The sequence below is a fragment of the Penaeus vannamei genome, chromosome 10 (genome assembly GCF_042767895.1).
Source record: "Penaeus vannamei isolate JL-2024 chromosome 10, ASM4276789v1, whole genome shotgun sequence".
NCBI lineage: Eukaryota > Metazoa > Arthropoda > Malacostraca > Decapoda > Penaeidae > Penaeus > Penaeus vannamei.
Genome location: NC_091558.1, coordinates 37,933,630 through 37,943,629, shown reverse-complemented (window position 1 = coordinate 37,943,629; position 10,000 = coordinate 37,933,630). Strand labels below are relative to the sequence as shown.

The 10,000-nt window shown below is 33.3% G+C and overlaps 1 non-coding gene across 1 annotated transcript; it reads left to right on the top strand.

Annotated features, from left to right (window-relative positions):
- Nucleotides 1–5,122: 5,122 nt before the first annotated feature.
- TRNAR-CCG (transfer RNA arginine (anticodon CCU)) lies at nucleotides 5,123–5,194 on the top strand. Its single transcript has one exon. It is a non-coding gene; the product is annotated as a tRNA-Arg (tRNA).
- Nucleotides 5,195–10,000: the final 4,806 nt, after the last annotated feature.

Below are 10,000 nucleotides of genomic sequence, written 5' to 3'. Positions count from 1 at the left end.
ATATATATATATATATATATATATATATATATATATATATATATATATATATACATATATATATATATATATATATATATATATATATATATATACATATATATATATATATATATATATATATATATATATATATATATATATATATATATATATATCTGTGTGTACACATACAGACACACACACACACATACACACACGCATACACGCACACACACACATATATTAGTATTTTCTTCCTCCTCATCCCCCACTATCCTCCTCTTCCTCCCTTCCTTCTCGTCCATCTCCTCCTCCTCCTCTTCCTCATATGTACATATAAAACTACATTCATATCTATTATCTACATTATTTATCCATGTGCTTGCGTGTGCGTGTGCATGTGAATCTGTGTATGTGTCTATGTATGCGTATGTGTGTGTGTGTTGTATGTCCGTGTGTGTATGCATATATATATCTATGTGTATATATGTCATAGATTTGAGCTTGCTACCGCGGGAACCACCAGCGCTGCCGTGTCTTATCGTCAAAAGTTCTATTCATGAGTGAACTCTTATGAATTAAGTATCAGCGAATTAAAGAATATTACTCTGCCCCGTCAGTGCTAAAAAAGGGTTCGCCATCTTGTTCTCTCTCTCTCTCTCTATCTATCTATCTATCTCTTCTTCCCCTTCTTCATTTCTCATCCCTTTATCCCTTTCTATCTCTCTCTTCTTCATTTCTTATCCCTCCTTTGTTTCCTCCATTTCCTCTTCTTTCCTTTCCTCTCCCGATATCTTTCCCATTTCCACATATATGTATATGTAAAGGAATGAAGGAGAACGAATATCTTCACAATACAAGAGATGTATTTTACCGGTTTCGAATGCATCTTCGTCGGAAATCCAAGTATTTCTAACGAAGATATAATCGAAACCGATTAAATGCATCTCTTGTATTGTGAAGATATTCGTTCTCATTCATACCTTTATACATTTGTCAACATGAATACGGTTCATATATATATATATATATATATATATATATATATATATATATATATATATATATATATATATATATATATATATATATACATATACATATATATATATATATATATATATATATGTATGTACATATATATATATATATATATACATATATACATATATATATATATATATATATATATATATATATATATATATATATATATATATAAAGAGAGAGAGAGAGAGAGAGAGAGACAGAGAGAGAGAGAGAGAGAGAGAGACTATTTTTTCAGTACATATTGTTAGAGGAGTTTCACGTCACTCCATGATTTTTCTGGGGATTCCAGAATATTTCAAAACCAAGTTAAATTCGCTTTAGATTATTTCAGACGTATTCAGAAATCGATCAAGCAGTGTAAAACATTTTTCGTAAGCATGTTCACGAGTGTGTACAAATAACCAAAGGTAAATAAACGAACAAAAATATACAAAGACAAAGTAAGCATCAAGAGAAGGCAATCACCGTGTTTGTTATTTACTTCGCTTCTTGGGAGACGCCGGAAGGGCAGGCAGATTACACGCACACATGTACGCACAGCGGCAGACGTACAGTGCACAGGGATCAGTTATGTAGCCTCTTTATGCAATCAAACGGGGATTTACAACGAACGAAAAGATGATTAACAGGCGAAGGCGAACCGGATAAAAGTCACACAGAGTTGACTGAAAGAAGGTATTCCCTCGATTCATTCGTATCATTAAGACGAGTATTAGTGCTATTATCAATACGATCAATTTCAAAGTCTCTCAGTGTGATGTACAGAAAAAATAAAATAAAATAAAAAATAAAATAAATAAATAGGGCCTTTTGTATACATAGAATTGTAAGTGTTTTTATGATTCTTGTTCTCAGTTGAACAAGGTTTCTGACTGCAGAGTTTAGCTTCGTTTTTGGTGTTTTGTATCCAACGTGATTTTCGGAATGTTCTTTGAGAAATATAAATCTATTACATAAATCAGTTTACTGCATCTCTCTCTCTCTCTCTCTCTCACACACACACACACACTCTCTCTCTTTCCTGTCTCTCTCTTTTCTGTCTCTCTCTCTCCTCTCTCTTTCTCGTAATAACACTCTGTATCAGAGTAACAATGTGGTAACATCAACATTGTGAGGGTATGTGTTGGTATGTATGTTTATACGTGCGGATGGGTGTATGTATGTGCGTTTATGGATATCTGATATAGTGTCCTACAAGTCTGTTTATATGATTGATTCATTTCAATATTTTATTAAACTATAATCTCTGTCTGTGCATCTGTCTGTCCGCCTATCTCTTTGTCTTATCAATCATTCAGTCCATCTGTCTAGTCTACATCTATTTGTCGAAATTTATAGTGAAAGGAGTCAGCAGTAATAAGTTATTAATATATCCTTCGATCAAAACTATTACGTATCTCTCGTTCATTATTCATCTAATAGTTAAATAATTGCATCCGTTTACCCCGTATATGTTTCAAATAAATCCTTTTATTACACTATTCATCTCACTGGTTTCATATTCCCATGAGTCGTTTATCCCATGCCTATTCCTCGACAACCATCCATTAGATGAGTGTTGGACAGCCATGAGCTGAAATATATTATACAAAAGTAAAAAAATTATCTATCTCTCGCCGATGATTCCTGATCAAAGTGTAAAATGGACACCTTCAATTTTCTAATACATAGGGCCTTTCTCCTCAGCTCGCCACTTTCTGTTTTTAACCATTTAGTGGCCACTTTAATATTAGTCCCATATTTAGGGAAGTTCAGCTGTGTTATAATGATAAGATAAAGATCGAAGGCAATGCGTTCAGATGTTTCGTCATTGATGAACATATCGGTCATATGCATTCTCGCCGCCAGTTCTTATAGGTTTTATGTCCCAAGCAAGTGGCTGAATAAGGGTCCTTCGTGCTTAATCATACTCAAATATCTTTCAGCTCATGTTTATAACTTGTTGTGTAGCATGATGTAACGGGAAACAGAAAAAAAAGTATTGATTTTGTGATGGTTCTCAGATGAAAGCAAAATTACATCTACATGATTTGAAAGAATATCCAAATATGAGAAGAAAATATTTACCCTTCTTTTGTTTTAGCGCCTAATAATGATATTGGTAATGGGGGGAGTTTATCATTACATGATGTATATTATTGTTTATCATGGACATAAACCTTCCGGTTTGTTAAGGCGGAAGGTTTAGTCTTCATCCTCAGTGGTCATAGATATGTCTAAAAAATGCTGCGTTATTGAGACAGTATGTATGCGAACTTTAGTGATTCTGCGCCAACGAAAAAGTGGGGTTAAGGTCAGAGAGAGAGAGAGAGAGAGAGAGAGAGAGAGAGAGAGAGAGAGAGAGAGAGAGAGAGAGAGAGAGAGAGAGAGAGAGAGAGAGAGAGAGAGAGAGAGAGGTGCCGGGTAAATAGAAAGTATCTTCGCTCCCTCTGTCGCATTAAAATAATTATCAATGTTATCATCATCATTAACAGCTTCAAGATAAAAAGGAAGGTGAGAGGAACTCATCCTACCAACCATACTACACGTAAGTATTAAAAGAACTGCAGATAGACGCATATTCATATACGAAATTAGAGACAGTTATGAAACGGCGGTGTAGTAGTCATAAATGCTGATTAAATGCGGCGATTAAATCTATCATAAGGAACGATAAACAGTATTATATATATACACTTCTTCGTCAGTTAATTTTGTAACACATTTGTAGTATTTGAATTTACATATTTGTTTATAGATTTCATATTACTCCATTATCCGTTTATGTTATCATTTCTTTATTACTCATAACATTAACCATTCCTCCATTTCGACGATCTGCACTAATTAGAAGAATAGCGAGAGAGAGAGGGGGGAGGGGGAGAGAGAGAGAGAGAGAGAGAGAGAGCGAAAGAAAGGGAGACAGAGAGAGAGATCAAGTACTGAGACAGAGAGGGGGAAAGCAATGAAAGGGAGAGACTGCACGCGCACTCATAGTATAGTCGGTAAAATGGAGAGAGGGAGAAAATGAAAGAGTGTGAGGGAAAGAGAAAAAAAGGGAAAGCGACATAAAGATAAACGGATGGGGAACATTGAGGAAACATATTTATAAAGCCCAAAATGCTTTAGGTGGAGGCAGTGTGACTGGAAGTCGGCTTGGCATGGACAACATTACCGTAGATGCAATTTTCATTACTAGTTTTAGCATTATTCTCTGTCACCATTATCATTACTGTTCTTATCATCATCGTTATCGCTATCATCATCTCGAGCTAAACATAGTTGTCCAATACTCATCTCATGGATGGTTGTCGAGGAATAGGCATGAGATGAACGAATGCAGTTATATAGACTCATGAGAATATGAAACTACTGAGATTAATAGTGTAATAGAGGGATTTATTTAAAGCGGAAACGTGGTGAAGGAATGCAATCATATAACTTCAAAAATCATTTAATGAAAAGAGGTACTTATTATATGTGATTGAGAGATATATTAATAACATTACTGATGACTCCTTGAACCACAAATTCTGAATAATAAATGTAGAACTGCAAACGAGAATGGCAACACCTGTAAATAAACTATATGGTCCACTAGTAATTTCGAAATACGCACTCTAATGGTATTGTCGATTTAGGGGTCTGTGAAAAGTATTAATAATAATGATAATGGCAACAGTAGTGGGCATGCCAACAAAATAATTAAAAATATATATATACAAGATTTCTCTTTATCTTAATACTTAGTTGAGATAAGAAGGAAGATAGGTAGATCTTTCTTTTAACTGGATATTTTCGGAAAGTAGTTATTTGAAGGAGCCAAGAAAAGAGGTATTTAAAAGAGGTTGGTAACTTCATTTGATTCTTCTACGACTGGATATATTTCAGTGGAATGGTACGCATACAATAATGTTTAATACATCTTACTCTTTCAGTGAAAGCAAACACACACACACACACACACACACACACACACACACACACACACACACACACACACACACACACACACACACACACACACGTACACAATATAACACGTATTTTTAATATAAGAGTTCTCGTAAATGCTACAAGATAAATCAAGTAAAATCAAAAGTTAGTATGTGTTTCTGTGGTGTAGTGGTTAGCACAGTCGCCTCCGACGCGACAGACTCGGGTTCAATCCCCGACGGATACTACATATTCAAATTTATTTTGCATGAATGTTTGTATTTCTATCTATTTATCTTCCGTTTCATTTATATTACTACTTTTGATTCTGCCTCTTTCTCCGGTGTTTGCAATAAAAAGGAGTATGAAGAAATTGGGTGTGATTTTGGATTTTTTGATTTGCTTGGTTGTTTGTTAGTGTTTATGCGCGTTTTCACAAGTTTGTTGTCATATTATTAATATGAAAAGCAAAGACTGGGAGGAGGAAGAGGACGAACTAGTGATGAAGAGAAATAAATAAATATCAAGACGGAGTAGGAAAGGTGGAAGGAAGGAAAGAGGCAAAAGAAACAATTTCTGTTTTATTATCTTGCTTAGTGTTATCTTCGTTCCACTTTGCCTTCTTTAGATAAGAAATGCGAATTCACAGGAGAGAAGAATGATCTCTTTTTATAAAGTAGCTAATAATTACCAATATACACTTTCGTAAAGATACTTACGTGGTTTGCTTAATGAAAACCACGTTAGCCAAGATGCAGACACGTAGTTTACCTTTACCTTTAGGCGATTTATACCTCACTGAAGTTCTTTCAAATTTCCCCGTCATTGGTAGTTGTAATTAACAATTCCTGTATTTAAGAACAAGATTAGTTATGTTATCATTAGTTCCCATCATTATGCAACAATACTCATTATAATTCTTGTCTTCATTGCGTTCTCAATCGTACTGCTGTCATTATTTTTATATTAATGTGTCCATTATGTATTTCAAAAGGGCCTGTCAACAATAGTTTTAGTTTACGAGTCTACTTTTATCTATACAAACTTGATGTTCACAGTCTTCAGTAACAAGTTATTAATAAATCCCTCTACCACAAGACATGTTATATTTGGCATATATTTTTCTCTCAATTTCTTATATTATGTCCTAATAAGACATACCTGATGATGAACTATTTTCTCTAATTACTACCGCTGTCAGTATTTGATCCATTACACTATAAAATATTCACATGCATTTACAAAGTTTATGACTTCAAACATCTTTTCTCTCTCTCGGCTGAGCATCAAAATCAGAAAAAAAACGGGAGAAAATGTTTAACAACAAAGGATTCAGTTGATTTACTTCATTATAAGATTAGCAAAGGTATTTAAGACCTATTTCCTTTTCGTGAACTATGTCGTTAATTACTAATTATACGTTTTCTACTGTTTTCATTATGACTTTAATTGCTGCTGCCGTAATGATTATCACTGCTGTTATTATCATCATTACCAATATGATTACTAGGGGTTTAAATCAAAGAAGGGGAAATCTTTCCTGTTCTTCTCTCACTTGGATGTTCTTTCCAAATCATTTAGATGTAAAATTGAAGGGACATATTGAGTAGGATTCACTGGCGTAGATATCTTGACTTTTGTTTAATAGATATCAGCACAGTTGTCCAACACTCATCTAATGGATGGTTGTCGAGGAATAGGCATGAGATGAACGAATGCAGTTATATAGAATAGTGTAATAGAGGGATTTATTTGAAATATATATGGGGTGAACGAATGGAAATATATAATTTTAATAGGTATGTAATGGAGATAAATTGTATTATTTGTGATCGAGGAATATATTAACCTATTACTGCTGACTCCTTTAACCACAAATTTCGACAAATAAAAGTAGACTTGCAAACAAGAGTGGAATACTTGTAAATAAACTATATGGCTCATTGGTAATTCCGAAATAGGTATCCTAATGGTAATGTCGATAGAGATCTGTGGAAAGTATTGATGATAACGATAATAGTAACAACAGTGGGCTATTTGATTTTTCTAAGACTGGATATATTTCAGTGCAATGGTAGGCATCTAATAAGGTTTAATATATGACATCTTACTCTTTTTGTGAAAGCACACACACACACGTGTGTGTAACATAACATATATATGTGTAATATGAGTTCTCGTGAAAGCTACAATATAATTCTTGTAAAATCAACATATATCATATATGTATCTGTTGTGTAGTGGTTAGCACAGTCGCCTCCTACGCGACAGACTCGGGTTCAATCCCCGACGGATACAATACGTGTATGTTGTTTTTTTTTGTATGAATTTTTGTTTGCATCTCTATCTACTTACCTACCGTTCCATTTATATTTTTACTTTTGTTTCTGTCTCTTTCTCCGGTGTTTTCAGTGCGAAGGAGTATGAAGGAATTAAGAGTTTAATTTTTTTTCTTTTTTTGGTTGTCTGCTTGTGTTTATGCGCGTGTTCACGAGTTTGCTGTCATATTGGTAATAAGAGAAGCAAAGACTGAGAGGAGGAAGAAGAGGACGAACAAGTGATGAAGACAAAGGAATAAAAACGAAGATGGAGTAGGAAAGGTGGAAGGAAGGAAAGAGGCAAAAGAAGCAAAATTTGTTTTATCCTGCTTAGTGTTATCCACTTTGCTTAGAGAGAGAGAGAAGAATGATCTTTTTACCGTAGCTAATAATTATTTATATATTTTGAAAGGTTTATTGTTACTGTAGTTCACAGTGTCATGAAATATATGAGTGCTATTTTGGTCCGCAATTGCATACAAATACAAAGTAGACAAACCAGACAGTACAGCTACCAAGGTGTGAAATACTACTACTGTTGCACTGTGACAGCTGGATCCTGTGCTAAGCATATATCTTCTATTTTGAGCCGTATGAGATATAATTCTTTACATTTCATCTTATACTGCGGTTGGGTATAAACTGTTACTTCAATAGAAAATTATAAGAAATTTATGATAAAAACATATAACAGGAATTCGAATGTACACCAATGACCATGAAATTAATGTTTATCGTTGACATGGAATGTTCTCTGAAACTACTTTTAAGACGATCGTTCATAAGGGTTAAATCTACAAAACGGTTCAAAGATTAAAGCTGATTTCCACTGATGTTCAGAAATAAGAATCTGTACTACTCGATATTTTAGTGATAGGCACTAGAGAGAGAGAGAGAGAGAGAGACGCCAAATAGACAGACGAGGCGAGAAACTTTGGTCATTGATATGAAATTAGAAATATAAACTATCAGAATACAAAGTTGGTTTACAAACTTTATTTACAATACTCACCAAATTATTTCTTTTCGATCCACCCATATCTCTCTTATTCTATTTTTATCTCTGACTTTCCTGCATTGCCCTTGTTATCATATTTGATATATCTATCATCCTCCCATTCTTTAGAAGGAATGGAATACATCTAGAGAGAGATATATGGAAAAAAATCAGATTGGCTATTATCATTAACATTTTTAGTAGTCACTATCATTATCATTTTAATCATAGTCCTTATAAGAAATACTGTTATCTCTTTTATAATATGTATACACTATCCCTACCATGATGGCAATAACCTTTATTACTGTTTTTCTAAATATCATCATTATCATCGCATCACCATCACATCACCTTCATCATCGTTATAATTATCAATATCGATAATAATATTGATTTTATCATATTATAATCATTATCATGACTGTTGTGATTACAATTATCATTATAATTTTTATGTTATTACCCCTTGTAGTTGTACTCTTTTCAGTTTTAGCATTAGTACATATTTTGTTATCATAGCTATGATTAATAGTATTAATACTACTGTTATAACTATAATTATTGTTATTATTATTTTCATTTTCATCATTATCATTCCTGTTATTATCATGGTTACAGCTGAACATCCCTTAACATTGGACAAATATTGAAATGGCTACTAAACTGTTGCAAAAAGTAACGAGTTGGGAAGAAACATGTTGTGGAAAAATGGAAGAAACGGGACTGCATTATACATATTCATTAGGAATCATTGGTGATAAGTCTTAGATATCTTGACTTTTGTAAAATGGATATCAGCATATAGTTGTCCAGTGTCCAACATCATCTAATATATATATGTATGAGATGTCGAGGTATATGTATGAGATGAACGAATGCAGTTATACAAACTTAGAGAATATGAAACTCAGTGAGATAAATAGTGTATTATGGTGGGAACGAATGCAGCTATTTAACCCTAAGAAATATGAAATAAAAGTAGGTATTCTTTGTGATCGATGTAGATATTATATACTGCTGACTCCTCGAAACCCAAATTTCGAGAAATGAATGTAGATTCGCAAATGAGTGTGGTAACACCTGTAAATAAACTGTGTGGCTTACTGGTATTTTTTAAATACGCATTCTATTGACATTGACGATTAGGAGACGCCAAATAGACAGACGAGGCGAGAAACTTTGGTCATTGATATGAAATTAGTAATATAAGCTGTCAGAATACAAAGCTGGTTTACAAACATTATTTACAATAGTTACCAAATGATTTCTTTTTCGACCCACCATATCTCTTTTATTCTATTTTTTTCTCTCACTCTCCTGCATTGATCTTATCATATTTGATATACCTATCATCCTCCCATTCTTCAGAATGAATGGGAGGAAAAGATCTACAGAGATATGTGGAAAAAAATCAGATTGGCTATTACCATTAAAATTTTTTGTACTGTCACTATCATTACCGTTTTAATCATATTCGTTATAAGTTATACTGTCTTCTCTTTTATATGTATACACTATCCCTACCATGATGACAACAACGTTTATTACTGCTTTTCTAAATTTCGTCATTATCATCTCATCACCATCGTTATAATTATCAATATCGATAACAATATTGATTTTATCATTGATAGTGCTATCTTAGTAATAGTATTATTAGTAGCAGTATTGCTATTACTGTCATTGTTATTATAATCATTATCATCATTGTTGTGATTACAATTACCATTATAAT